Genomic DNA, 26857 nt, shown 5'->3' on the forward strand with positions numbered 1-26857 from the left:
CTCACTGCCTGAAAGGGTGGTAGAGGCAGAAACCTTCAACTCATTTAAAAAGTACCTGGATGTGCACCTGAAGTGCCGAGACCTACAGGGCTACGGACCAAGGGCTGGAAAGTGGGATTAGGCTGGGTGGCTCGATACGGCCAGCGCGGACATGATGGGTCGAATGGCCTCCTTCTGTGCCGTATATTTTCTATGATTCTATGATACTATTTATCCAATTCCTTTTTGAAAGCTATGATTGAATCTGTTTCCACCATTCTTTCAAGCAGCGCATTCCAGATCATAACTACTCGCTGCGTAAAAAAGTTCCTCATGTCACCTTTGGTTCTTTTGCCAATCAGCTTAAATCCATGACCTCTGGATCTTCACCCTGCTGCCAATGGGAACAGTTTCTCTTTATTTACTTTATCTAAACCCTTCATGATTTTGAGCACTTCGATCAAATCTCCTCTCAACCTTCTCTGCTCTAAAGAGAGCAACCCCAGTTTCTCCAGTCTATCTGCGTAACTGAAGTTCCTCATCCCTGGGACCATTCCAGTAAATCTTTTCTGCACCCGTGGACACAATACTCCAGTTGTGGCCGAACCAGTGTTTTATAAAGGTTCAACATAACTTCCTTGCTTTTGTACTCTATGCCTCTATTTATAAAGCCCAGGATCCTATATGTTTTTTTAACCACTTTCTCAACCTGTCCTACCACCTTCAAAGATTTGTGCACCTATACCCCCAGGTCTCTCTGTTCCTGCACCCCTTTTAAATTGTACCATTTAGTTTATATTGTCTCTCATCATTCTTCCTGCCAAAATGTATCACTTTGCACTTCTCTGCGTTAAATTTCATCTGCCAGGCGTCCTCCTATTCCACCAGCCTGTCGATGTCCTCCTGAAGTCTACTGCTATCCTCCTCACTGTTTACTGCAGTTCCAAGTTTTGTGTCATCTGCATATTTTGAAATTGTGCCCTGTACACCCAAGTCCAAGTCATTAATACATATCAAGAAAAGCAGTGGTCCTCGTACCAGCCCCTGGGGAACACCACTGTTCATCTCCCTCCAGTCCGAAAAACAACCATTCACAACTACTTTTTGTTTCCTGCCTTATCCATGCTGCCACTGCCCCCTTTTATTCCAAGGGCTTGAATTTTGCTGACAAGCCTATTATGTGGCACTTTATCAAACACCTGTTGAATGTCCATATACACAACATCAACTGTATTGCCCTCATCAACCCTCTCTGTTACCTCATCAAAAAACTCTAACAAATTAGTTAAACACGATTTGCCTTTAACAAATCTGTGCTGGTTTTCCCTAATCAATCAACACTCGTCCAAGTGACTATTAATTTTGTCCCGGATTATCGTTTCTAAAAGCTTCCCAGCCACCAAGGTTAAACTGACTGGCCTGTGGTTTATTCTTACACACTTGTTTAAAAGAGGGTGTAACATTTGCAATTCTGCAGCCCGCTGGCACCATCCCCATCTCTGAGGAGGATTGGAAGATTATGGCCAGCACCTCTGCAATTTCCACCTTTACTTCCCTCAGCAACCTAGGATGTATCCCATCTGGACCGGGTGACTTACCTGCTTTAAGTACAGCTAGCCTTTCCAGTACCTCTTCTTTATCAATTTTTAGTCCATCTAGTATCTCAACTATCTCCTCTTTTACTGTGACTTTGGCAGCATCTTCTTCCTTGGTAAAAAAAGAAGCAAAGTATTCATTTAGTACCTCAGCCATGCTCTCTGCCTTTTTTTTTATTCGTTCACGGGATGTGGGCGTCGCTGGCAAGGCCGGCATTTATTGCCCATCCCTAATTGCCCTTGAGAAGGTGGTGGTGAGCCGCCTTCTTGAGCCACTGCAGTCCGTGTGGTGACGGTTCTCCCACAGTGCTGTTAGGAAGGGAGTTCCAGGATTTTGACCCAGCGACAATGAAGGAACAGCGATATATTTCCAAGTCGGGATGGTGTGTGACTTGGAGGGGAACGTGCAGGTGGTGTTGTTCCCATGCGCCTGCTGCCCTTGTCCTTCTAGGTGGTAGAGGTCGCGGGTTTGGGAGGTGCTGTCGAAGAAGCCTTGGCGAGTTGCTGCAGTGCATCCTGTGGATGGTGCACACTGCAGCCACAGTGCGCCGGTGGTGAAGGGAGTGAATGTTTCGGGTGGTGGATGGGGTGCCAATCAAGCGGGCTGCTTTATCTTGGATGGTGTCGAGCTTCTTGAGTGTTGTTGGAGCTGCACTCATCCAGGCAAGTGGAGAGTATTCCATCACACTCCTGACTTGTGCCTTGTAGATGGTGGAAAGGATTTGGGGAGTCAGGAGGTGAGTCACTCGCCGCAGAATACCCAGCCTCTGACCTGCTCTTGTAGCCACAGTATTTATATGGCTGGTCCAGTTAAGTTTCTGGTCAATGGTGACCCCCAGGATGTTGATGGTGGGGGATTCGGTGATGGTAATGCCGTTGAATGTCAAGGTGAGGTGGTTAGACTCTCTCTTGTTGGAGATGGTCATTGTCTGGCACTTATCTGGCGCGAATGTTACTTGCCACTTATCAGCCCAAGCCTGGATGTTGTCCAGGTCTTGCTGCATGCAGGCTCAGACTGCTTCATTATCTGAGGGGTTGCGAATGGAACTGAACACTGTGCAGTCATCAGCTAACATCCCCATTTCTGACCTTATGATGGAGGGAAGGTCATTGATGAAGCAGCTGAAGATGGTTGGGCCGAGGACACTGCCCTGAGGAACTCCTGCAGCAATGCCCTGGAGCTGAGATGATTGGCCTCCAACAACCACTACCATCTTCCTTTGTGCTCGGTATGACTCCAGCCAGTGGAGAGTTTTCCCCCTGATTCCCATTGACTTCAATTTTACTAGGGCTCCTTGGTGCCACACTCGGTCAAATGCTGCCTTGATGTCAAGGGCAGTCACTCTCACCTCACCTCTGGAATTCAGCTCTTTTGTCCATGTCTGGACCAAGGCCATAATGAAGTCTGGAGCCGAGTGGTCCTGGCGGAACCCAAATTGAGCATCGATGAGCAGGTTATTCGTGAGTAAGTGCCGCTTGATAGCACTGTCGACGACACCTTCCATCACTTTGCTGATGATTGAGAGTAGACTGATGGGGCGGTAATTGGCCGGATTGGATTTGTCCTGCTTTTTGTGGACAGGACATACCTGGGCAATTTTCCACATTGTCGGGTGGATGCCAGTGTTGTAGCTGTACTGGAACAGCTTGGCTAGAGGCGCAGCTAGTTCTGGAGCACAAGACTTCAGCACTACAGCTGGGATGTTGTCGGGGCCCATAGCCTTTGCTGTATCCAGTGCACTCAGCCGTTTCTTGATATCATGTGGAGTGAATCGAATTGGCCGAAGACTGGCTTCCGTGATGGTGGGGATATCGGGAGGAGGCTGAGATGGATTATCCACTCGGCACTTCTGGCTGAAGATGGTTGCAAACGCTTCAGCCTTGTCTTTTGCACTCACGTGCTGGACTCCGCCATCATTGAGAATGGGGATGTTTGCAGAGCTTCCTCCTCCCGTTAGTTGTTTAATTGTCCACCACCATTCACGACTGGATGTGGCAGGACTGCAGAGCTTTGATCTGATCCGTTGGTTGTGGAATCGCTTAGCTCTGTCTATAGCATGTTGCTTCTGCTGTTTAGCATGCATGTAGTCCTGAGTTGCAGCTTCACCAGGTTGGCACCTCATTTTTAGGTACGCCTGGTGCTGCTCCTGGCATGCTCTTCTACACTCCTCATTGAACCAGGGTTGATCCCCTGGCTTGTTGGTAATGGTAGAGTGAGGAATATGCCGGGCCATGAGGTTACAGATTGTGCTGGAATACAATTCTGCTGCTGCTGATGGCCCACAGCGCCTCATGGATGCCCAGTTTTGAGCTGCTAGATCTGTTCTGAATCTATCCCATTTAGCACGGTGGTAGTGCCACACAACACGTTGGATGGTGTCCTCAGTGCGAAGACGGGATTTCATCTCCACGAGGACTGTGCGGTGGTCACTCCTACCAATACTGTCATTTTTTTTTTATTCGTTCACGGGATGTGGGCGTCGCTGGCAAGGCCGGCATTTATTGCCCATCCCTAATTGCCCTCGAGAAGTTGGTGGTGAGCCGCCTTCTTGAACCGCTGCAGTCCGTGTGGTGACGGTTCTCCCACAGTGCTGTTAGGAAGGGAGTTCCAGGATTTTGACCCAGCGACAATGAAGGAACGGCGATATATTTCCAAGTCGGGATGGTGTGTGACTTGGAGGGGAACGTGCAGGTGGTGTTGTTCCCATGCGCCTGCTGCTCTTGTCCTTCTAGGTGGTAGAGGTCGCGGGTTTGGGAGGTGCTGTCGAAGAAGCCTTGGCGAGTTGCTGCAGTGCATCCTGTGGATGGTGCACACTGCAGCCACAGTGCGCCGGTGGTGAAGGGAGTGAATGTTTCGGGTGGTGGATGGGGTGCCAATCAAGCGGGCTGCTTTATCTTGGATGGTGTCGAGCTTCTTGAGTGTTGTTGGAGCTGCACTCATCCAGGCAAGTGGAGAGTATTCCATCACACTCCTGACTTGTGCCTTGTAGATGGTGGAAAGGCTTTGGGGAGTCAGGAGGTGAGTCACTCGCCGCAGAATACTCAGCCTCTTCCCTGCTCTCGTAGCCACAGTATTTATATGGCTGGTCCAGTTAAGTTTCTGGTCAATGGTGACCCCCAGGATGTTGATGGTGGGGGATTCGGCGATGGTAATGTCGTTGAATGTCAAGGGGAGGTGTTTAGACTCTCTCTTGTTGGAGATGGTCATTGCCTGGCACTTATCTGGCGCGAATGTTACTTGCCACTTATCAGCCCAAGCCTGGATGTTGTCCAGGTCTTGCTGCATGCAGGCTCGGACTGCTTCATTATCTGAGGGGTTGCGAATGGAACTGAAAACTGTGCAGTCATCAGCGAACATCCCCATTTCTGACCTTATGATGGAGAGAAGGTCATTGATGAAGCAGCTGAAGATGGTTGGGCCTAGGACACTGCCCTGAGGAACTCCTGCAGCAATGCCCTGGGGCTGAGATGATTGGCCTGCAACAACCACTACCATCTTCCTTTGTGTAAGGTATGACTCCAGCCACTGGAGAGTTTTCCCCTTGATTCCCATTGACTTCAATTTTACTAGGGCTCCTTGGTGCCACACTCGGTCAAATGCTGCCTTGATGTCAAGGGCAGTCACTCTCACCTCACCTCTGGAATTCAGCTCTTTTGTCCATGTCTGGACCAAGGCCGTAATGAAGTCTGGAGCCGAGTGGTCCTGGCGGAACCCAAATTGAGCATCGATGAGCAGGTTATTCGTGAGTAAGTGCCGCTTGATAGCACTGTCGACGACACCTTCCATCACTTTGCTGATGATTGAGAGTAGACTGATGGGGCGGTAATTGGCCGGATTGGATTTGTCCTGCTTTTTGTGGACAGGACATACCTGGGCAATTTTCCATATTGTCGGGTAGATGCCAGTGTTGTAGCTGTACTGGAACAGCTACAACACTGGACAGATGCATTTGCGACAGGTAGATTGGTGAGGACGAGGTCAAGTAAGTTTTTCCCTCGTGTTGGTTCGCTCACCACCTGCCACAGGCCCAGTCTAGCAGCTATGTCCTTCAGGACTCGGCCAGCTCGGTCAGTAGTGGTGCTACCGAGCCACTCTTGGTGATGGACATTGAAGTCCCCCACCCAGAGTACATTTTGTGCCCTTGCTACCCTCGGTGCTTCCTCCAAGTGGTGTTCAACATGGAAGAGGACTGATTCATCAGCTGAGGGAGGACGGTAGGTGGTAATCAGCAGGAGGTTTCCTTGCCCATGTTTGACCTGATGCCATGAGATTTCATGGGGTCCAGAGTCAATGTTGAGGACTCCCAGGGCCACTCCCTCCTGACTGTATATCACTGTACCGCCACCTCTGGTGGGTCTGTCCTGCCGGTGGGACAGGACATACCCAGGGATGGTGATGGAAGAGTCTGGGACGTTGGCTGAAAGATATGATTCTGTGAGTATGGCTATGTCAGGCTGTTGCTTGACTAGTCTGTGGGACAGCTCTCCCAATTTTGGCACAAGTCCCCAGATGTTAGTAAGGAGGACCTTGCAGGGTCGACTGGGCTTGGTGTTTTGCCGTTGTCGTGTCCGATGCCTAGTGGTCCGATGCCGGGTGCTCCGTCCGGTTTTATTCTTATTATGACTTTTCGTAGCGAGATTTTACAACTGAGTGGCTTGCTAGGCCATTTCAGAGGGCAATTAAGAATCAACCACATTGCTGTGGGTCTGGAGTCACATATGGGCCAGACCGGGTAAGGGCGGCAGGATTCCTTCCCTAAAGGACATTAGTGAACCAGATGGGTTTTTACGACAATCCGGTAGTTTCATGGCCATCATTACTGATACTAGTATTTTAATTCCAGATTTTTATTTATGCCTCCCTGCATAGATCTCGTTTCTGGTCCCTAATCGGCCCCACCCCTCCTCTTACTACCTGTTTACTATTTATATACCTATGGAAGACGTTTGGATTCCCTTTGATGTTGGCCACGAGTCTATTCTCATGCTCTCTCTTTGCCCCTCTTATTTCATTTTTCACTTCCCCTCTGTACTTTCTATATTCCTGGTTCTCATTTGTATTATCAACCTGACATCTGTCATATGCCCCCTTTTACTGCTTCATCTTATTCTCGATCTCTTTCGTCATCCAGGGGGCTCTGGCATTGGTTGCCCTACCTTTCCCCCTTGTGGGAATGTACCTGGACTGTACCCGAACCATCTCCTCTTTAAAGGCCACCCATTGTTCAATTACAGTTTTGCCTGCCAATCTTTGATTCCAATTTACCCGGGCCAGATCTGTTCTCAACTCCTTCAATTAAGTATTTTTACTCTAGATTGCTGCTTGTCCTTTTCCATAACTATTCTAAACCTATGATGCTATGATCACAGTTCCCTAAATGTTCCCCCACTGACACTTGCTTCACTTGACCCACTTCATTCCCCAGAACTAGATCCAGCAATGCCTCCTTGCTCGTTGGGTCAGAAACATACTGATCAAGAAAGTTCTCCTGAACACACTTCAGAAATTCCTCCCCCTCTTTGCCCTTTACACTATTACTATCCCAGTCTATATTCGGAGAGTTGAAGCCCCCATTATTACTACTCTATAGTTCTTGCACCTCTCTGTAATTTCCCTGCAAATTTGCTCCTTTATATCCTTCCCACTAATTGATGGCTGATAGAACACACCCAGTAGTGTAATGGCACCTCTTTTATTTCTTATCTCCAACCAAATAGATTCTGTCCTTGACCCCTCCTGGACATCCTCTCTCTCCAGTACTGCAATATTCTCCTTAATCAATACTGCCACCTCCCCCCTTACTTCCCTTCCCTATCTTTCCTGAACACCTTGTATGCAGGAATATTTAGTACCCAATCCTGCCCTTTTTTGAGCCAGATCTCTGTTATCACCATCACATTGTATTCCCATGTGTCTATTTGCGCCTGCAGCTCACCAACTTTATTGACCATGCTTCGTGCATTTACACACATGCACTCTAAACCTATCTTAGACCTTCTCATATTATCTCTTAGTCTGATCCCACCTAATAATTTCTCACTCTAGTGCTTTCTGTCTCTCCCAATCCCTTGTGCACCTTGCTTCTTCTTTCTAATGCTACATCCTGGTGCCCAGCCCCTTGCCACATTAGTTTAAATCCTCCCCAACAGCACGAGTGAACCTCCCCACAAGGATATTGGTCCCAGTTCTGTTGAGGTCCAACCCATCCATCTTGTACAGGTCCATCCTGCCTCAGAACTGGTCCCAATGCCCCAAGAATCTGAAGCCCTCCCTCCTGCACCATGTCTCCAGCCATGCATTAACCTGCCTTATCTTCCTATTTCTGTACTCACTAGCTCGTGACACTGGGAGTAATCCAGAGATTACTATCCTTGAGGTCCTGCTTTTTAACTTCCTCCCTAGCTCCTGAAACTCTGACTGCAGAACCTCATCCCTTTTCTTTCCTATGCCATTGATACCCACATGGACCATGACTTCTGGCTGCTCCCCTTCTCCCCGCAGAATATTCTGCACCCTCTCAGTGATGTTCTTTACCCTGGCACCAGGGAAGCAACACACCATGCGGGACTCACGTAGACAGTCTTAGAAATGCCTGAATGTCCCCTGACTATCGAAACCCCTATGAGTACTGCATTTCTACACTTCTCTGTGCCACTCTGTGCAGTCCTTTGCCCCATGGTGCCATGCTCAGGACTGCACTCCTTCGAGGCGTTGTCACCCTCAATGGTGTTCAATGCTGAATACCGGTTTGCGAGCGCCACACACCCAGAAGATTCCTGCACTGCCTGCCTCTTCCCACCCTTTCGGATGGCCACTCACTTGCTATCCCGAACTCTCTGTGGCTGTGGGGTGACCACCTCCTGGAACGTACGATCCAGGAAACCTTCAGCCTCTCTGCAGTGACTACAGCTGCCCCTCAAGCTCAGAAACCCTCAACTTGAGCTTGAGTAATTGGAGGCATTTCCTGCACATGTGGCCTTCCAGGACACATGAAACGTGCTGAAGTTCACACATGGCGCAGGAATTGCAGGCAATGGCTCGCAGCTGTCCGTCCATTACATTTAGAAACCTTTTTTTTTCTAAACTCCCTTTAGATACTCGATTATTATTAATTTACTGAGTGTTTACACACCCCGATTAACCTACCTTTTTATTCCAGGTCTCGCAAAGCTCCTCCTCATGTGGCATCACTGTGATGCCACTCCCTCCGTTCTTAGTAAATGGGGCTCTCCTCCCCACCGCTCCTCCATTTCTCCCTGGTCCGCTCTCCCCGCTCCTCTTGTTCTCCTGGTCCACTCTCCCCGCTCCTCTTGTTCTCCTGGTCCGCTCTCCCCGCTCCTCTTGTTCTCCTGGTCCGCTCTCCCCGCTCCTCTTGTTCTCCCTGGTCCACTCTCCACGCTCCTCTTGTTCTCCTGGTCCACTCTCTCCCCGCTCCTCTTGTTCACCTGGTCCACTCTCCCCGCTCCTCTTGTTCACCTGGTCCATTCTCCCCGCTCCTCTTGTTCTCCTGGTCCGCTCTCCACGCTCCTCTTGTTCTCCTGGTCCACTCTCTCCCCGCTCCTCTTGTTCTCCTGGTCCACTCTCTCCCCGCTCCTCTTGTTCTCCTGGTCCACTCTCTCCCCCGCTCCTCTTGTTCACCTGGTCCATTCTCCCCGCTCCTCTTGTTCTCCTGGTCCACTCTCCCCGCTCCTCTTGTTCACCTGGTCCACTCTCTCCCCTGCTCCTCTTGTACTCCTGGTCCACTCTCCCCACCGCTCCTCTTGTTCACCTGGTCCACTCTCCCCGCTCCTCTTGTTCTCCTGGTCCACTCTCCCCCCCCACTCCTCTTGTTCTCCTGGTCCACTCTCCCCCCCCACTCCTCTTGTTATCCTGGTCCACTCTATCCCCTGCTCCTCTTGTTCTCCCTGGTCCACTCTCCCCGCTCCTCTTGTTCTCCCTGGTCCACTCTCCCCGCTCCTCTTGTTCTCCCTGGTCCACTCTCCCCGCTCCTCTTGTTCTCCTGGTCCACTCTCCCCGCTCCTCTTGTTCTCCTGGTCCACTCTCCCTGCTCCTCTTGTTCTCCTGGTCCACTCTCCCTGCTCCTCTTGTTCTCCTGGTCTACTCTCCCTGCTCCTCTTGTTCTCCTGGTCCACTCTCCCCGCTCCTCTTGTTCTCCTGGTCCATTCTCCCCGCTCCTCTTGTTCTCCTGGTCCACTCTCCCCGCTCCGCTTGTTCTCCCTGGTCCACTCTCCCCGCTCCTCTTGTTCTCCTGGTCCATTCTCCCCGCTCCTCTTGTTCTCCTGGTCCATTCTCCCCGCTCCTCTTGTTCTCCTGGTCCACTCTCCCCGCTCCTCTTGTTCTCCTGGTCCACTCTCCCGGCTCCTCTTGTTCTCCTGGTCCACTCTCCCTGCTCCTCTTGTTCTCCTGGTCCATTCTCCCTGCTCCTCTTGTTCTCCTGGTCCATTCTCCCTGCTCCTCTTGTTCTCCTGGTCCTCTCTCCCCGCTCCTCTTGTTCTCAATCGTCCACTCTCCCCGCTCCTCTTGTTCTCCCTGGTCTACTCTCACCCCCACTCCTCTTGTACTCCTGGTCCATTCTCCCCGCTCCTCTTGTTCTCCTGGTCCACTCTATCCGCTCCTCTTGTTCTCCCTGGTCCACTCTCCCCGCTCCTCTTGTTCTCCTGGTCCACTCTCTCCCTGCTCCTCTTGTTCTCCTGGTCCACTCTCCCCCCCACTCCTCTTGTTCTCCTGGTCCACTCTCTCCCCGCTCCTCTTGTTCTCCTGGTCCACTCTCCCCGCTCCTCTTGTTCTCCTGGTCCACTCTGCCCGCTCCTCTTGTTCTCCTGGTCCACTCTCTCCCCGCTCCTCTTGTTCTCCTGGTCCACTCTCCACGCTCCTCTTGTTCTCCTGGTCCACTCTGCCCGCTCCTCTTGTTCTCCTGGTCCACTCTCCCCGCTTCTCATGTTCTCCTGGTCCACTCTTCCCCGCTCCTCTTGTTCTCCTGGTCCACTCTCCCCGCTCCTCTTGTTCTCCCTGGTCCACTCTCCCCGCTCCGCTTGTTCTCCCTGGTCCACTCTCCCGGCTCCTCTTGTTCTCCTGGTCCACTCTCTCCCCGCTCCTCTTGTTCTCCTGGTCCACTCTCCCTGCTCCTCTTGTTCTCCTGGTCCACTCTCCCCGCTCCTCTTGTTCTCCTGGTCCACTCTCCCCGCTCCTCTTGTTCTCCTGGTCCACTCTCTCCACGCTCCTCTTGTTCTCCTGGTCCACTCTCCCGGCTCCTCTTGTTCTCCCTGGTCCACTCTCCCCGCTCTTCTTGTTCTCCCTCGTCCACTCTCCCCCCTGCTCCTCTTCTTCTCCTGGTCCACTCTCCCGCTTCTCATGTTCTCCTGGTCTACTCTCCCCGCTCCTCTTGTTCTCCCTGGTCCACTCTCCCCGCTCCTCTTGTTCTCCTGGTCTACTCTCCCCGCTCCTCTTGTTCTCCCTAGTCCACTCTCCCCGCTCCTCTTGTTCTCCCTGGTCCACTCTCTCCCCCGCTCCTCTTGTTCTCCCTAGTCCACTCTCCCAGCTCCTATTGTTCTCCCTGGTCCACTCTCCCCCCCACTCCTCTTGTTCTCCTGGTCCACTCTCCCAGCTCCTATTGTTCTCCCTGGTCCACTCTCCCCCCCACTCCTCTTGTTCTCCCTAGTCCACTCTCCCAGCTCCTATTGTTCTCCCTGGTCCACTCTCCCCCCCACTCCTCTTGTTCTCCCTAGTCCACTCTCCCAGCTCCTCTTGTTCTCCCTAGTCCACTCTACCCGCTCCTCTTGTTCTCCCTAGTCCACTCTCCCAGCTCCTCTTGTTCTCCCTGGTCCACTCTCTCCCCGCTTCTCTTGTTCTCCCTGGTCCACTCTCCCCGCTCCTCTTGTTCTCCTGGTCCACTCTCCCAGCTTCTCTTGTTCTCCCTGGTCCACTCTCCCCGCTTCTCATGTTCTCCTGGTCCACTCTCCCCGCTCCTCTTGTTCTCCCGAGTCCACTCTCCCAGCTCCTCTTGTTCTCCTGGTCCACTCTCTCCCAGCTCCTCTTGTTCTCCTCGTCCACTCTCTCCCCGCTTCTCTTGTTCTCCCTAGTCCACTCTCCCCGCTCCTCTTGTTCTCCCTAGTCCACTCTCCCAGCTCCTCTTGTTCTCCTGGTCCACTCTCCCCGCTCCTCTTGTTCTCCCTAGTCCACTCTCCCAGCTCCTCTTGTTCTCCTGGTCCACTCTCCCCGCTCCTCTTGTTCTCCCTAGTCCACTCTCCCAGCTTCTCTTGTTCTCCCTGGTCCACTCTCCCCGCTCCTCTTGTTCTCCTGGTCCACTCTCCACTCTCCTCTTGTTCTCCTGGTCCACTCTCCCGGCCGCTCGCCTTGTTCTCCTGGTCTACTCTCCCCGCCGCTCCTCTTGTTCTCCTGGTCCACTCTCCACTCTCCTCTTGTTCTCCTGGTCCACTCTCCCGGCCGCTCCCCTTGTTCTCCTGGTCTACTCTCCCCGCCGCTCCCCTTGTTCTCCTGGTCCACTCTCCCCCCCGCTCCTCTTGTTCTCCCTGGTCCAATCTCCCCGCTCCTCTTGTTCTCCCTGGTCTAATCTCACCCCCGCTCCTCTTGTACTCCTGGTCCATTCTCCCCGCTCCTCTTGTTCTCCTGGTCCACTCTCCCCGCTCCTCTTGTTCTCCTGGTCCACTCTCCCCCCTCCTCTTGTTCTCCTGGTCCACTCTCCCCGCTCCTCTTGTTCTCCTGGTCCACTCTCCCCCCTCCTCTTGTTCTCCCTGGTCCACTCTCCCCGGTCCTCTTGTTCTCCTGGTCCACTCTCCCCGCTCCTCTTGTTCTCCCTCATCCACTCTCCCCGCTCCTCTTGTTCTCCTGGTCCACTCTCCCTGCTCCTCTTGTTCTCCCTGGTCCACGCTCCCCCCTCCTCTTGTTCTCCCTGGTCCACTCTCCCCGCTCCTCTTGTTCTCCTGGTCCACTCTCCCCGCTCCTCTTGTTCTCCTGGTCCACTCTCCCCGCTCCTCTTGTTCTCCTGGTCCACTCTCCCCGCTCCTCTTGTTCTCCTGGTCCACTCTCCCCCCCGGCTCTTCTTGTTCTCCCTCGTCCACTCTCCCCCCTGCTCCTCTTGTTCTCCTGGTCCACTCTCCCCGCTCCTCTTGTTCTCCTGGACTACTCTCCCCGCCGCTCCCCTTGTTCTCCTGGTCCACTCTCCCCCCCCGCTCTTCTTGTTCTCCCTCGTCCACTCTCCACCCTGCTCCACTTGTTCTCCTGGTCCACTCTCCCCGCTCCTCTTGTTCTCCTGGTCCACTCTCCACGCTCCTCTTGTTCTCCTGGTCCACTCTCCCCGCTCCTCTTGTTCTCCTGGTCCACTCTCCCCGCTCCTCTTGTTCTCCTGGTCCACTCTCTCCCCGCTCCTCTTGTTCTCCTGGTCCACTCTCCCCGCTCCTCTTGTTCTCCTGGTCCACTCTCTCCCCGCTCCTCTTGTTCTCCTGGTCCACTCTCCCCGCTCCTCTTGTTCTCCCTGGTCCACTCTCCCCACTCCTCTTGTTCTCCTGGTCCACTCTCCCCGCTCCTCTTGTTCTCCTGGTCCACTCTCCCCGCTCCTCTTGATCTCCTGGTCCACTCTCCCTGCTCCTCTTGTTCTCCCTGGTCCACTCTCCCCGCTCCTCTTGTTCTCCCTGGTCCACTCTCTCCCCACTCCTCTTGTTCTCCTGGTCCACTCTCCCCGCTCCTCTTGTTCTCCCTGGTCCACTCTCTCCCCACTCCTTTTGTTCTCCTGGTCCACTCTCCCCGCTCCTCTTGTTCTCCTGGTCCACTCTCCCTGCTCCTCTTGTTCTCCCTGGTCCACTCTCCCCGCTCCTCTTGTTCTCCTGGTCCACTCTCCCTGCTCCTCTTGTTCTCCTGGTCCACTCTCCCCGCTCCTCTTGTTCTCCTGGTCCACTCTCCCGGCTCCTCTTGTTCTCCCTGGTCCACTCTCCCACCCCGCTCTTCATGTTCTCCCTCGTCCACTCTCCCCCCTGCTCCTCTTCTTCTCCTGGTCCACTCTCCCGCTTCTCATGTTCTCCCTGGTCCACTCTCCCCGCTCCTCTTGTTCTCCTGGTCCACTCTCCCCGCTCCTCTTGTTCTCCCTGGTCCACTCTCCCCGCTCCTCTTGTTCTCCTGGTCCACTCTCCCCGCTCCTCTTGTTCTCCCTGGTCCACTCTCCCCGCTCCTCTTCTTCTCCTGGTCCACTCTCCCGCTTCTCATGTTCTCCCTGGTCCACTCTCCCCGCTCCTCTTGTTCTCCTGGTCCACTCTCCCCGCTCCTCTTGTTCTCCCTGGTCCACTCTCCCCGCTTCTCATGTTCTCCTGGTCCACTCTCCCCGCTCCTCTTGTTCTCCTGGTCCACTCTCCCCGCTTCTCTTGTTCTCCCTGGTCCACTCTCCCCGCTCCTCTTGTTCTCCTGGTCCACTCTCCCAGCTTCTCTTGTTCTCCCTGGTCCACTCTCCCCGCTCCTCTTGTTCTCCTGGTCCACTCTCCCAGCTTCTCTTGTTCTCCCTGGTCCACTCTCCCCGCTCCTCTTGTTCTCCTGGTCCACTCTCCCCGCTCCTCTTGTTCTCCCTAGTCCACTCTCCCAGCTTCTCTTGTTCTCCCTGGTCCACTCTCCCCGCTTCTCATGTTCTCCTGGTCGACTCTCTCCCCCGCTCCTCTTGTTCTCCCGAGTCCACTCTCCCAGCTCCTCTTGTTCTCCTGGTCCACTCTCTCCCAGCTTCTCTTGTTCTCCCTGGTCCACTCTCCCCGCTCCTCTTGTTCTCCTGGTCCACTCTCCACTCTCCTCTTGTTCTCCTGGTCCACTCTCCCGGCCGCTCGCCTTGTTCTCCTGGTCTACTCTCCCCGCCGCTCCTCTTGTTCTCCTGGTCCACTCTCCACTCTCCTCTTGTTCTCCTGGTCCACTCTCCCGGCCGCTCCCCTTGTTCTCCTGGTCTACTCTCCCCGCCGCTCCCCTTGTTCTCCTGGTCCACTCTCCCCCCCGCTCCTATTGTTCTCCCTGGTCCAATCTCCCCGCTCCTCTTGTTCTCCCTGGTCTAATCTCACCCCCGCTCCTCTTGTACTCCTGGTCCATTCTCCCCGCTCCTCTTGTTCTCCTGGTCCACTCTCCCCGCTCCTCTTGTTCTCCTGGTCCACTCTCCCCCCTCCTCTTGTTCTCCTGGTCCACTCTCCCCGCTCCTCTTGTTCTCCTGGTCCACTCTCCCCCCTCCTCTTGTTCTCCCTGGTCCACTCTCCCCGGTCCTCTTGTTCTCCTGGTCCACTCTCCCCGCTCCTCTTGTTCTCCCTCATCCACTCTCCCCGCTCCTCTTGTTCTCCTGGTCCACTCTCCCTGCTCCTCTTGTTCTCCCTGGTCCACGCTCCCCCCTCCTCTTGTTCTCCCTGGTCCACTCTCCCCGCTCCTCTTGTTCTCCTGGTCCACTCTCCCCGCTCCTCTTGTTCTCCTGGTCCACTCTCCCCGCTCCTCTTGTTCTCCTGGTCCACTCTCCCCGCTCCTCTTGTTCTCCTGGTCCACTCTCCCCCCCGGCTCTTCTTGTTCTCCCTCGTCCACTCTCCCCCCTGCTCCTCTTGTTCTCCTGGTCCACTCTCCCCGCTCCTCTTGTTCTCCTGGACTACTCTCCCCGCCGCTCCCCTTGTTCTCCTGGTCCACTCTCCCCCCCCGCTCTTCTTGTTCTCCCTCGTCCACTCTCCACCCTGCTCCACTTGTTCTCCTGGTCCACTCTCCCCGCTCCTCTTGTTCTCCTGGTCCACTCTCCACGCTCCTCTTGTTCTCCTGGTCCACTCTCCCCGCTCCTCTTGTTCTCCTGGTCCACTCTCCCCGCTCCTCTTGTTCTCCTGGTCCACTCTCTCCCCGCTCCTCTTGTTCTCCTGGTCCACTCTCCCCGCTCCTCTTGTTCTCCTGGTCCACTCTCTCCCCGCTCCTCTTGTTCTCCTGGTCCACTCTCCCCGCTCCTCTTGTTCTCCCTGGTCCACTCTCCCCACTCCTCTTGTTCTCCTGGTCCACTCTCCCCGCTCCTCTTGTTCTCCTGGTCCACTCTCCCCGCTCCTCTTGATCTCCTGGTCCACTCTCCCTGCTCCTCTTGTTCTCCCTGGTCCACTCTCCCCGCTCCTCTTGTTCTCCCTGGTCCACTCTCTCCCCACTCCTCTTGTTCTCCTGGTCCACTCTCCCCGCTCCTCTTGTTCTCCCTGGTCCACTCTCTCCCCACTCCTCTTGTTCTCCTGGTCCACTCTCCCCGCTCCTCTTGTTCTCCTGGTCCACTCTCCCTGCTCCTCTTGTTCTCCCTGGTCCACTCTCCCCGCTCCTCTTGTTCTCCTGGTCCACTCTCCCTGCTCCTCTTGTTCTCCTGGTCCACTCTCCCCGCTCCTCTTGTTCTCCTGGTCCACTCTCCCCGCTCCTCTTGTTCTCCTGGTCCACTCTCCCGGCTCCTCTTGTTCTCCCTGGTCCACTCTCCCACCCCACTCTTCATGTTCTCCCTCGTCCACTCTCCCCCCTGCTCCTCTTCTTCTCCTGGTCCACTCTCCCGCTTCTCATGTTCTCCTGGTCTACTCTCCCCGCTCCTCTTGTTCTCCTGGTCCACTCTCCCCGCTCCTCTTGTTCTCCCTGGTCCACTCTCCCCGCTCCTCTTGTTCTCCCTAGTCCACTCTCCCCGCTTCTCATGTTCTCCTGGTCGACTCTCTCCCCCGCTCCTCTTGTTCTCCCTAGTCCACTCTCCCAGCTCCTCTTGTTCTCCTGGTCCACTCTCTCCCCGCTTCTCTTGTTCTCCCTAGTCCACTCTCCCCGCTCCTCTTGTTCTCCCTACTCCACTCTCCCAGCTCCTCTTGTTCTCCCTGGTCCACTCTCTCCCCGCTTCTCTTGTTCTCCCTGGTCCACTCTCCCCGCTCCTCTTGTTCTCCCTACTCCACTCTCCCAGCTCCTCTTGTTCTCCCTGGTCCACTCTCTCCCCGCTTCTCTTGTTCTCCCTGGTCCACTCTCCCCGCTCCTCTTGTTCTCCTGGTCCACTCTCCCAGCTCCTCATGTTCTCCTGGTCGACTCTCTCCCCGCTCCTCTTGTTCTCCTGGTCCACTCTCCACTCTCCTCTTGTTCTCCTGGTCCACTCTCCCGGCCGCTCCCCTTGTTCTCCTGGTCTACTCTCCCCGCCGCTCCCCTTGTTCTCCTGGTCCACTCTCCCCCCCGCTCCTCTTGTTCTCCCTGGTCCAATCTCCCCGCTCCTCTTGTTCTCCTGGTCCACTCTCTCCCCGCTCCTCTTGTTCTCCTGGTCCACTCTCCCCCCTCCTCTTGTTCTCCTGGTCCACTCTCCCCGCTCCTCTTGTTCTCCTGGTCCACTCTCCCCGCTCCTCTTGTTCTCCTGGTCCACTCTCCCCCCTCCTCTTGTTCTCCTGGTCCACTCTCCCCGCTCCTCTTGTTCTCCTGGTCCACTCTCCCCCCTCCTCTTGTTCTCCCTGGTCCACTCTCCCCGGTCCTCTTGTTCTCCTGGTCCACTCTCCCCGCTCCTCTTGTTCTCCCTCATCCACTCTCCCCGCTCCTCTTGTTCTCCTGGTCCACTCTCCCTGCTCCTCTTGTTCTCCCTGGTCCACTCTCCCCCCTCCTCTTGTTCTCCCTGGTCCACTCTCCCCGCTCCTCTTGTTCTCCTGGTCCACTCTCCCCGCTCCTCTTGTTCTCCTGGTCCACTCTCCCCGCTCCTCTTGTTCTCCTGGTCCACTCTCCCCCCCGGCTCTTCTTGTTCTCCTGGTCCACTCTCCCCCCCGCTCCTCTTGTTCTCCTGGTCCACTCTCCCCGCTCCTCTTGTTCTCCTGGACTACTCTCCCCGCCGCTCCTCTTGTTCTCCTGGACTACTCTCCCCGCCGCTCCCCTTGTTCTCCTGGTCCACTCTCCCCCCTGCTCCACTTGTTCTCCCTCGTCCACTCTCCCCCCTGCTCCACTTGTTCTCCTGGTCCACTCTCCCCGCTCCTCTTGTTCTCCTGGTCCACTCTCCACGCTCCTCTTGTTCTCCTGGTCCACTCTCCACGCTCCTCTTGTTCTCCTGGTCCACTCTCTCCCCGCTCCTCTTGTTCTCCTGGTCCACTCTCCCCGCTCCTCTTGTTCTCCTGGTCCACTCTCCCTGCTCCTCTTGTTCTCCCTGGTCCACTCTCCCTGCTCCTCTTGTTCTCCCTGGTCCACTCTCCCCGCTCCTCTTGTTCTCGCTGGTCCACTCACTCCCCACTCCTCTTGTTCTCCTGGTCCACTCTCCCCGCTCCTCTTGTTCTCCTGGTCCACTCTCCCCGCTCCTCTTGTTCTCCTGGTCCACTCTCCCCGCTCCTCTTGTTCTCCTGGTCCACTCTCCCTGCTCCTCTTGTTCTCCCGGTCCACTCTCCCCGCTCCTCTTGTTCTCCTGGTCCACTCTCCCTGCACCTCTTGTTCTCCTGGTCCACTCTCCCCGCTCCTCTTGTTCTCCTGGTCCACTCTCCCTGCTCCTCTTGTTCTCCCTGGTCCACTCTCCCCGCTCCTCTTGTTCTCCCTGGTCCACTCTCCCCGCTCCTCTTGTTCTCCTGGTCCACTCTCCATGCTCCTCTTGTTCTCCTGGTCCACTCTCCCCGCTCCTCTTGTTCTCCTGGTCCATTCTCCCCGCTCCTCTTGTTCTCCTGGTCCACTCTCCCCGCTCCTCTTGTTCTCCTGGTCCACTCTCCCCGCTCCTCTTGTTCTCCTGGTCCACTCTCCCTGCTCCTCTTGTTCTCCCTGGTCCACTCTCCCTGCTCCTCTTGTTCTCCTGGTCCACTCTCCCTGCTCCTCTTGTTCTCACTGGTCCACTCTCCCTGCTCCTCTTGTTCTCCCTGGTCCACTCTCCCTGCTCCTCTTGTTCTCCTGGTCCACTCTCCCTGCTCCTCTTGTTCTCCTGGTCCACTCTCCCCGTTCCTCTTGTTCTCCTGGTCCACTCTCCCCGCTCCTCTTGTTCTCCTGGTCCACTCTCCCCGCTCCTCTTGTTCTCCTGGTCCACTCTCCCCGCTCCTCTTGTTCTCCTGGTCCACTCTCTCCCCGCTCCTCTTGTTCTCCTGGTCCACTCTCCCCGCTCCTCTTGTTCTCCTGGTCCACTCTCCCCGCTCCTCTTGTTCTCCTGGTCCACTCTCCCCGCTTCTCTTGTTCTCCTGGTCCAATCTCCCCGCTCCTCTTGTTCTCCTGGTCCAATCTCTCCCCGCTCCTCTTGTTCTCCTGGTCCACTCTCTCCCCGCTCCTCTTCTTCTCCTGGTCCACTCTTCCCGCTCCTCTTCTTCTCCTGGTCCACTCTTCCCGCTCCTCTTCTTCTCCTGGTCCACTCTTCCCGCTCCTCTTGTTCTCCTGGTCCACTCTCCCCCCCGCTCCTCTTGTTCTCCCTAGTCCACTCTCCCCGCTCCTCTTGTTCTCCTGGTCCACTCTCCCCGCTCCTCTTGTTCTCCTGGTCCACTCTCCCCGCTCCTCTTGTTCTCCTGGTCCACTCTCCCCGCTCCTCTTGTTCTCCCTAGTCCACTCTCCCCGCTCCTCTTGTTCTCCTGGTCCAATCTCCCCGCTCCTCTTGTTCTCCTGGTCCACTCTCTCCCCGCTCCTCTTGTTCTCCTGGTCCACTCTCTCCCCGCTCCTCTTCTTCTCCTGGTCCACTCTTCCCGCTCCTCTTCTTCTCCTGGTCCACTCTTCCCGCTCCTCTTGTTCTCCTTGTCCACTCTCCCCCCCGCTCCTCTTGTTCTCCCTAGTCCACTCTCCCCGCTCCTTTTGTTCTCCTGGTCCACTCTCCCCGCTCCTCTTGTTCTCCTGGTCCACTCTCCCCGCTCCTCTTGTTCTCCTGGTCCACTCTCCCCGCTCCTCTTGTTCTCCCTAGTCCACTCTCCCCGCTCCTCTTGTTCTCCTGGTCCAATCTCCCCGCTCCTCTTGTTCTCCTGGTCCACTCTCTCCCCGCTCCTCTTCTTCTCCTGGTCCACTCTTCCCGCTCCTCTTCTTCTCCTGGTCCACTCTTCCCGCTCCTCTTGTTCTCCTGGTCCACTCTCTCCCCGCTCCTCTTGTTCTCCTGGTGCACTCTCCCCGCTCCTCTTGTTCTCCTGGTCCACTCTCCCCGCTCCTCTTGTTCTCCTGGTCCACTCTCCCCGCGCCTTTTGTTCTCCTGGTCCACTCTCCCCGCTCCTCTTTTTCTCCTGGTCCACTCTCCCCGCTCCTCTTGTTCTCCTGGTCCATTCTCCCCGCTCCTCTTGTTCTCCTGGTCCACTCTCCCCGCTCCTCTTGTTCTCCTGGTCCACTCTCCCTGCTCCTCTTGTTCTCCCTGGTCCACTCTCCCCGCTCCTCTTGTTCTCCTGGTCCACTCTCTCCCCGCTCCTCTTGTTCTCCTGGTCCACTCTCCCCGCTCCTCTTGTTCTCCTGGTCCACTCTCCCCGCTCCTCTTGTTCTCCTGGTCCACTCTCCCCGCTCCTCTTTTTCTCCTGGTCCATTCTCCCCGCTCCTCTTGTTCTCCTGGTCCACTCTCCCCGCTCCTCTTGTTCTCCTGGTCCACTCTCCCCGCTCCTCTTGTTCTCCTGGTCCACTCTCTCTCCGCTCCTCTTGTTCTCCCTGGTCCACTCTCCCCGCTCCTCTTGTTCTCCCTGGTCCACTCTCCCCGCTCCTCTTGTTCTCCTGGTCCACTCTCCCTGCTCCTCTTGCTCTCCTGGTCCACTCTCCCCGCTCCTCTTGTTCTCCCTGGTCCACTCTCCCCGCTCCTCTTGTTCTCCCTGGTCCACTCTCCCCGCTCCTCTTGTTCTCCTGGTCCACTCTCCCTGCTCCTCTTGTTCTCCTGGTCCACTCTCCCCGCTCCTCTTGTTCTCCCTGGTCCACTCTCCCCGCTCCTCTTGTTCTCCTGGTCCACTCTCCCCGCTCCTCTTGTTCTCCTGGTCCACTCTCCCCGCTCCTCTTGTTCTCCTGGTCCACTCTCCCCGCTCCTCTTGTTCTCCTGGTCCACTCTCCCGGCTCCTCTTGTTCTCCTGGTCCACTCTCCCTGCTCCTCTTGTTCTCCCTGGTCCACTCTCCCCGCTCCTCTTGTTCTCCTGGTCCACTCTCCCTGCTCCTCTTGTTCTCCTGGTCCAATCTCCCCGCTCCTCTTGTTCTCCTGGTCCACTCTCTCCCCGCTCCTCTTGTTCTCCTGGTCCACTCTCCCCGCGCCTTTTGTTCTCCTGGTCCACTCTCCCCGCTCCTCTTTTTCTCCTGGTCCACTCTCCCCGCTCCTCTTGTTCTCCTGGTCCATTCTCCCCGCTCCTCTTGTTCTCCTGGTCCACTCTCCCCGCTCCTCTTGTTCTCCTGGTCCACTCTCCCTGCTCCTCTTGTTCTCCCTGGTCCACTCTCCCCGCTCCTCTTGTTCTCCTGGTCCACTCTCTCCCCGCTCCTCTTGTTCTCCTGGTCCACTCTCCCCGCTCCTCTTGTTCTCCTGGTCCACTCTCCCCGCTCCTCTTGTTCTCCTGGTCCACTCTCCCCGCTCCTCTTTTTCTCCTGGTCCATTCTCCCCGCTCCTCTTGTTCTCCTGGTCCACTCTCCCCGCTCCTCTTGTTCTCCTGGTCCACTCTCCCCGCTCCTCTTGTTCTCCTGGTCCACTCTCTCTCCGCTCCTCTTGTTCTCCCTGGTCCACTCTCCCCGCTCCTCTTGTTCTCCCTGGTCCACTCTCCCCGCTCCTCTTGTTCTCCTGGTCCACTCTCCCTGCTCCTCTTGCTCTCCTGGTCCACTCTCCCCGCTCCTCTTGTTCTCCCTGGTCCACTCTCCCCGCTCCTCTTGTTCTCCCTGGTCCACTCTCCCCGCTCCTCTTGTTCTCCTGGTCCACTCTCCCTGCTCCTCTTGTTCTCCTGGTCCACTCTCCCCGCTCCTCTTGTTCTCCCTGGTCCACTCTCCCCGCTCCTCTTGTTCTCCTGGTCCACTCTCCCCGCTCCTCTTGTTCTCCTGGTCCACTCTCCCCGCTCCTCTTGTTCTCCTGGTCCACTCTCCCCGCTCCTCTTGTTCTCCTGGTCCACTCTCCCGGCTCCTCTTGTTCTCCTGGTCCACTCTCCCTGCTCCTCTTGTTCTCCCTGGTCCACTCTCCCCGCTCCTCTTGTTCTCCTGGTCCACTCTCCCTGCTCCTCTTGTTCTCCTGGTCCAATCTCCCCGCTCCTCTTGTTCTCCTGGTCCACTCTCTCCCCGCTCCTCTTCTACTCCTGGTCCACTCTTCCCGCTCCTCTTCTTCTCCTGGTCCACTCTCCCCGCTCGTCTTGTTCTCCTGGTCCACTCTCCCCGCTGCTCTTGTTCTCCCTGGTCCACTCTCCCCGCGCCTCTTGTTCTCCTGGTCCACTCTCTCCCCGCTCCTCTTGTTCTCCTGGTCCACTCTCCCCGCTCCTCTTGTTCTCCCTGGTCCACTCTCCCCCCCACTCCTCTTCTTCTCCTGGTCCACTCCCCCCGCTCCTCATGTTCTCCTGGTCCACTCTCCCCGCTCCTCTTGTTCTCCTGGTCCACTCTCCCCGCTCCTCTTGTTCTCCTGGTCCACTCTCCCCGCTCCTCTTGTTCTCCTGGTCCATTCTCCCTGCTCCTCTTGTTCTCCTGGTCCACTCTCCCCACTCCTCTTGTTCTCCTTGTCCACTCTCCCCACTCCTCTTGTTCTCCTGGTCCACTCTCCCCGCTCCTCTTGTTCTCCTGGTCCACTCTCCCGGCTCCTCTTGTTCTCCTGGTCCACTCTCCCCGCTCCTCTTGTTCTCCTGGTCCACTCTCCCCGCTCCTCTTGTTCTCCTGGTCCACTCTCCCAGCTTCTCTTGTTCTCCTGGTACACTCTCCCCGCTTCTCTTGTTCTCCTGGTCCACCCTCCCCGCTCCTCTTGTTCTCCTGGTCCACTCTCTCCCCACTCCTCTTGTTCTCCTGGTCCACTCTCTCCCCGCTCCTCTTGTTCTCCTGGTCCACTCTCCCCGCTCCTCTTGTTCTCCTGGTCCACTCTCCCCGCTCCTCTTGTTCTCCTGGTCCACTCTCCCCACTCCTCTTGTTCTCCTGGTCCACTCTCCCCGTTCCTCTTTTTCTCCTGGTCCACTCTCCCCGCTCCTCTTGTTCTCCTGGTCCACTCTCCCCACTCCTCTTGTTCTCCTGGTCCACTCTCCCCGCTCCTCTTGTTCTCCTGGTCCACTCTCCCCGCTCCTCTTGTTCTCCCTGGTCCACTCTCCCCGCTCCTCTTGTTCTCCTGGTCCACTCTCCCCGCTCCTCTTGTTCTCCTGGTCCACTCTCCCCCCTCCTCTTGTTCTCCCTGGTCCACTCTCCCCCCTCCTCTTGTTCTCCCTGGACCACTCTCCCCGCTCCGCTTGTTCTCCTGGTCCACTCTCCCCCCCGCTCCTCTTGTTCTCCTGGTCCACTCTCCCCGCACCTCTTGTTCTCCTGGTCCACTCTCTCCCCACTCCTTTTGTTCTCCTGGTCCACTCTCTCCCCGCTCCTCTTGTTCTCCTGGTCCACTCTCCCCGCTTCTCTTGTTCTCCTGGTCCACTCTCCCCGCTCCTCTTGTTCTCCTGGTCCACTCTTCCCGCTCTTCTTGTTCTCCTGGTCCACACTCCCCGCTCCTCTTGTTCTCCTGGTCCACACTCCCCGCTCCTCTTCTTCTCCTGGTCCACTCTTCCCGCTCCTCTTCTTCTCATGGTCCACTCTCCCCGCTCCTCTTGTTCTCCCTGGTCCACTCTCCCCGCTCCTCTTGTTCTCCTGGTCCACTCTCCCCGCTCCTCTTGTTCTCCTGGTCCACTCTCCCCGATCCTCTTGTTCACCTGGTCCACTCTCCCCGCTCCTCTTGTTCTCCTGGTCCATTCTCCCCGCTCCTCTTGTACTCCTGGTCCACTCTCCCCGCTCCTCTTGTTCTCCTGGTCCACTCTCTCCCCGCTCCTCTTGTTCTCCTGGTCCACTCTCCCCGCTCCTCTTGTTCTCATGGTCCACTCTCCCCGCTCCTCTTGTTCTCCCTGGTCCACTCTCCCCGCTCCTCTTGTTCTCCTGGTCCACTCTCCCCGCTCCTCTTGTTCTCCTGGTCCACTCTCCCCGATCCTCTTGTTCACCTGGTCCACTCTCCCCGCTCCTCTTGTTCTCCTGGTCCACTCTCCCCGCTCCTCTTGTTCTCCTGGTCCACTCTCCCCACTCCTCTTGTTCTCCCTGATCCACTCTCCCCGCTCCTCTTGTTCTCCTGGTCCACTCTCCCCGCTCCTCTTGTTCCCCTGGTCCACTCTCCCCGCTCCTCTTGTTCCCCTGGTCCACTCTCCCTGCTCCTCTTGTTCTCCCTGGTCCACTCTCCCTGCTCCTCTTGTTCTCCTGGTCCACTCTCCCCACTCCTCTTGTTCTCCCTGATCCACTCTCCCCGCTCCTCTTGTTCTCCTGGTCCACTCTCCCCGCTCCTCTTGTTCCCCTGGTCCACTCTCCCTGCTCCTCTTGTTCCCCTGGTCCACTCTCCCTGCTCCTCTTGTTCTCCTGGTCCACTCTCCCTGCTCCTCTTGTTCTCCTGGTCCACTCTCCCTGCTCCTCTTGTTCTCCCTGGTCCACTCTCCCTGCTCCTCTTGTTCTCCTGGTCCACTCTCCCCGCTCCTCTTGTTCTCCTGGTCCACTCTCCCCGCTCCTCTTGTTCTCCTGGTCCACTCTCCCCGCTCCTCTTGTTCTCCTGGTTCATTCTCCCCACTCCTCTTGTTCTCCTGGTCCATTCTCTCCCCGCTCCTCTTGTTCTCCTGGTCCACTCTCTCCCCGCTCCTCTTGTTCTCCTGGTCCACTCTCCCCGCTCCTCTTGTTCTCCTGGTCCACTCTCCCCGCTCCTCTTGTTCTGCTGGTCCACTCTCCCCCCCGCTCCTCTTGTTCTCCTGGTCCACTCTCCCCGCTCCTCTTGTTCTCCTGGTCCATTCTCCCCGCTCCTCTTGTTCTCCCTGGTCCACTCTCCCCGCTCCTCTTGTTCTCCTGGTCCACTCTCCCCGCTCCTCTTGTTCTCCTGGTCCATTCTCCCCACTCCTCTTGTTCTCCCTGGTCCACTCTCCCCGCCGCTCCTCTTGTTCTCCTGGTCAACTCTCCCCGCTCCTCTTGTTCTCCTGGTCCACTCTCCCCGCTCCTCTTGTTCTCCTGGTCCACTCTCCCCGCTCCTCTTGTTCTCCTGGTCCACTCTCCCCGCTCCTCCTGTTCTCCCTGGTCCACTCTCCCCCCCACTCCTCTTGTTCTCCTTGTCCACTCTCCCTGCTCTTCTTGTTCTCCTGGTCCACTCTCCCCGCTCCTCTTGTTCTCCTGGTCCACTCTCCCCGCTCCTCCTGTTCTCCCTGGTCCACTCTCCCCCCCACTCCTCTTGTTCTCCTGGTCCACTCTCCCCGCTCCTCTTGTTCTCCTGGTCCACTCTCCCCGCTCCTCCTGTTCTCCCTGGTCCACTCTCTCCCCGCTTCTCTTGTTCTCCTGGTCCACTCTCCCTGCTCCTCTTGTTCTCCTGGTGCACTCTCCCCGCTCCTCTTGTTCTCCTGGTCCACTCTCCCCGCTCCTCTTGTTCTCCTGGTCCACTCTCCCTGCTCCTCTTGTTCTCCCTGGTCCACTCTCCCTGCTCCTCTTGTTCTCCTGGTCCACTCTCCCCGCCGCTCCTCTTGTTCTCCTGGTCAACTCTCCCCGCTCCTCTTGTTCTCCTGGTCCACTCTCCCCGCTCCTCTTGTTCTCCTGGTCCACTCTCCCCGCTCCTCTTGTTCTCCTGGTCCACTCTCCCCGCTCCTCCTGTTCTCCCTGGTCCACTCTCCCCCCCACTCCTCTTGTTCTCCTGGTCCACTCTCTCCCCGCTCCTCTTGTTCTCCTGGTCCACTCTCTCCCCGCTTCTCTTGTTCTCCTGGTCCACTCTCCCCGCTCCTCTTGTTCTCCTTGTCCACTCTCCCTGCTCTTCTTGTTCTCCTGGTCCACTCTCCCCGCTCCTCTTGTTCTCCTGGTCCACTCTCCCCGCTCCTCCTGTTCTCCCTGGTCCACTCTCCCCCCCACTCCTCTTGTTCTCCTGGTCCACTCTCCCCGCTCCTCTTGTTCTCCTGGTCCACTCTCCCCGCTCCTCCTGTTCTCCCTGGTCCACTCTCTCCCCGCTTCTCTTGTTCTCCTGGTCCACTCTCCCTGCTCCTCTTGTTCTCCTGGTGCACTCTCCCCGCTCCTCTTGTTCTCCTGGTCCACTCTCCCCGCTCCTCTTGTTCTCCTGGTCCACTCTCCCCGCTCCTCTTGTTCTCCTGGTCCACTCTCTCCCCGCTCCTCTTGTTCTCCTGATCCACTCTCCCCCCCGCTCCTCCTGTTCTCCCTGGTCCACTCTCCCCGCTCCTCTTGTTCTCCTGGTCCACTCTCGCCGCTCCTCTTGTTCTCCCTGGTCCACTCTCGCCGCTCCTCTTGTTCTCCCTGGTCCACTCTCCCCGCTCCTCTTGTTCTCCTGGTCCACTCTCCCTGCTCCTCTTGTTCTCCCTGGTCCACTCTCTCCCCACTCCTCTTGTACTCCTGGTCCACTCTCCCTGCTCCTCTTGTTCTCCTGGTCCACTCTCCCCGCTCCTCTTGTTCTCCTGGTCCACTCTCTCCCCGCTCCTCTTGTTCTCCTGGTCCATTCTCCCCACTCCTCTTGTTCTCCCTCATCCACTCTCCCCCCCACTCCTCTTGTTCTCCCTCGTCCACTCTCCCCCTGCTCCCCTTGTTCTCCTGGTCCACTCTCCCCCCGCTCCTCTTGTTCTCCTGGTCCACTCTCCCCGCTCCCCTTGTTCTCCTGGTCCACTCTCTCCCCGCTCCTCTTGTTCTCCTGGTCCACTCTCCCCGCTCCTCTTGTTCTCCTGGTCCACTCTCCCCGCTCCTCTTGTTCTCCTGGTCCACTCTCCCCGCTCCTCTTGTTCTCCCTCATCCACTCTCCCCGCTCCTCTTGTTCTCCTGGTCCACTCTCCCCGCTCCTCTTGTACTCCTGGTCCATTCTCCCCGCTCCTCTTGTTCTCCCTGGTCCACTCTCCCCGCTCCTCTTGTTCTCCTGGTCCACTCTCTCCCCGCTCCTCTTGTTCTCCTGGTCCACTCTCCCCGCTCCTCTTGTTCTCCTGGTCCACTCTCCCCGCTCCTCCTGTTCTCCCTGGTCCACTCTCCCCCCCACTCCTCTTGTTCTCCTGGTCCATTCTCCCCGCTCCTCTTGTTCTCCTGGTCCACTCTCCCCGATCCTCTTGTTCTCCTGATCCACTCTCCCCGCTCCTCTTGTTCTCCTGGTCCACTCTCCCCGCTCCTCTTGTTCTCCTGGTCCACTCTCCCCCCCGCTCCTCTTGTTCACCTGGTCCACTCTCCCCCCCACTCCTCCATTTCTCCTGGTCCACTCTCCCCGATCCTCTTGTTCTCCTGGTCCACTCTC

This window comes from Heptranchias perlo, chromosome 9 (assembly GCF_035084215.1).
Source record: "Heptranchias perlo isolate sHepPer1 chromosome 9, sHepPer1.hap1, whole genome shotgun sequence".
In the NCBI taxonomy this organism is placed as follows: Eukaryota; Metazoa; Chordata; class Chondrichthyes; order Hexanchiformes; family Hexanchidae; genus Heptranchias; species Heptranchias perlo.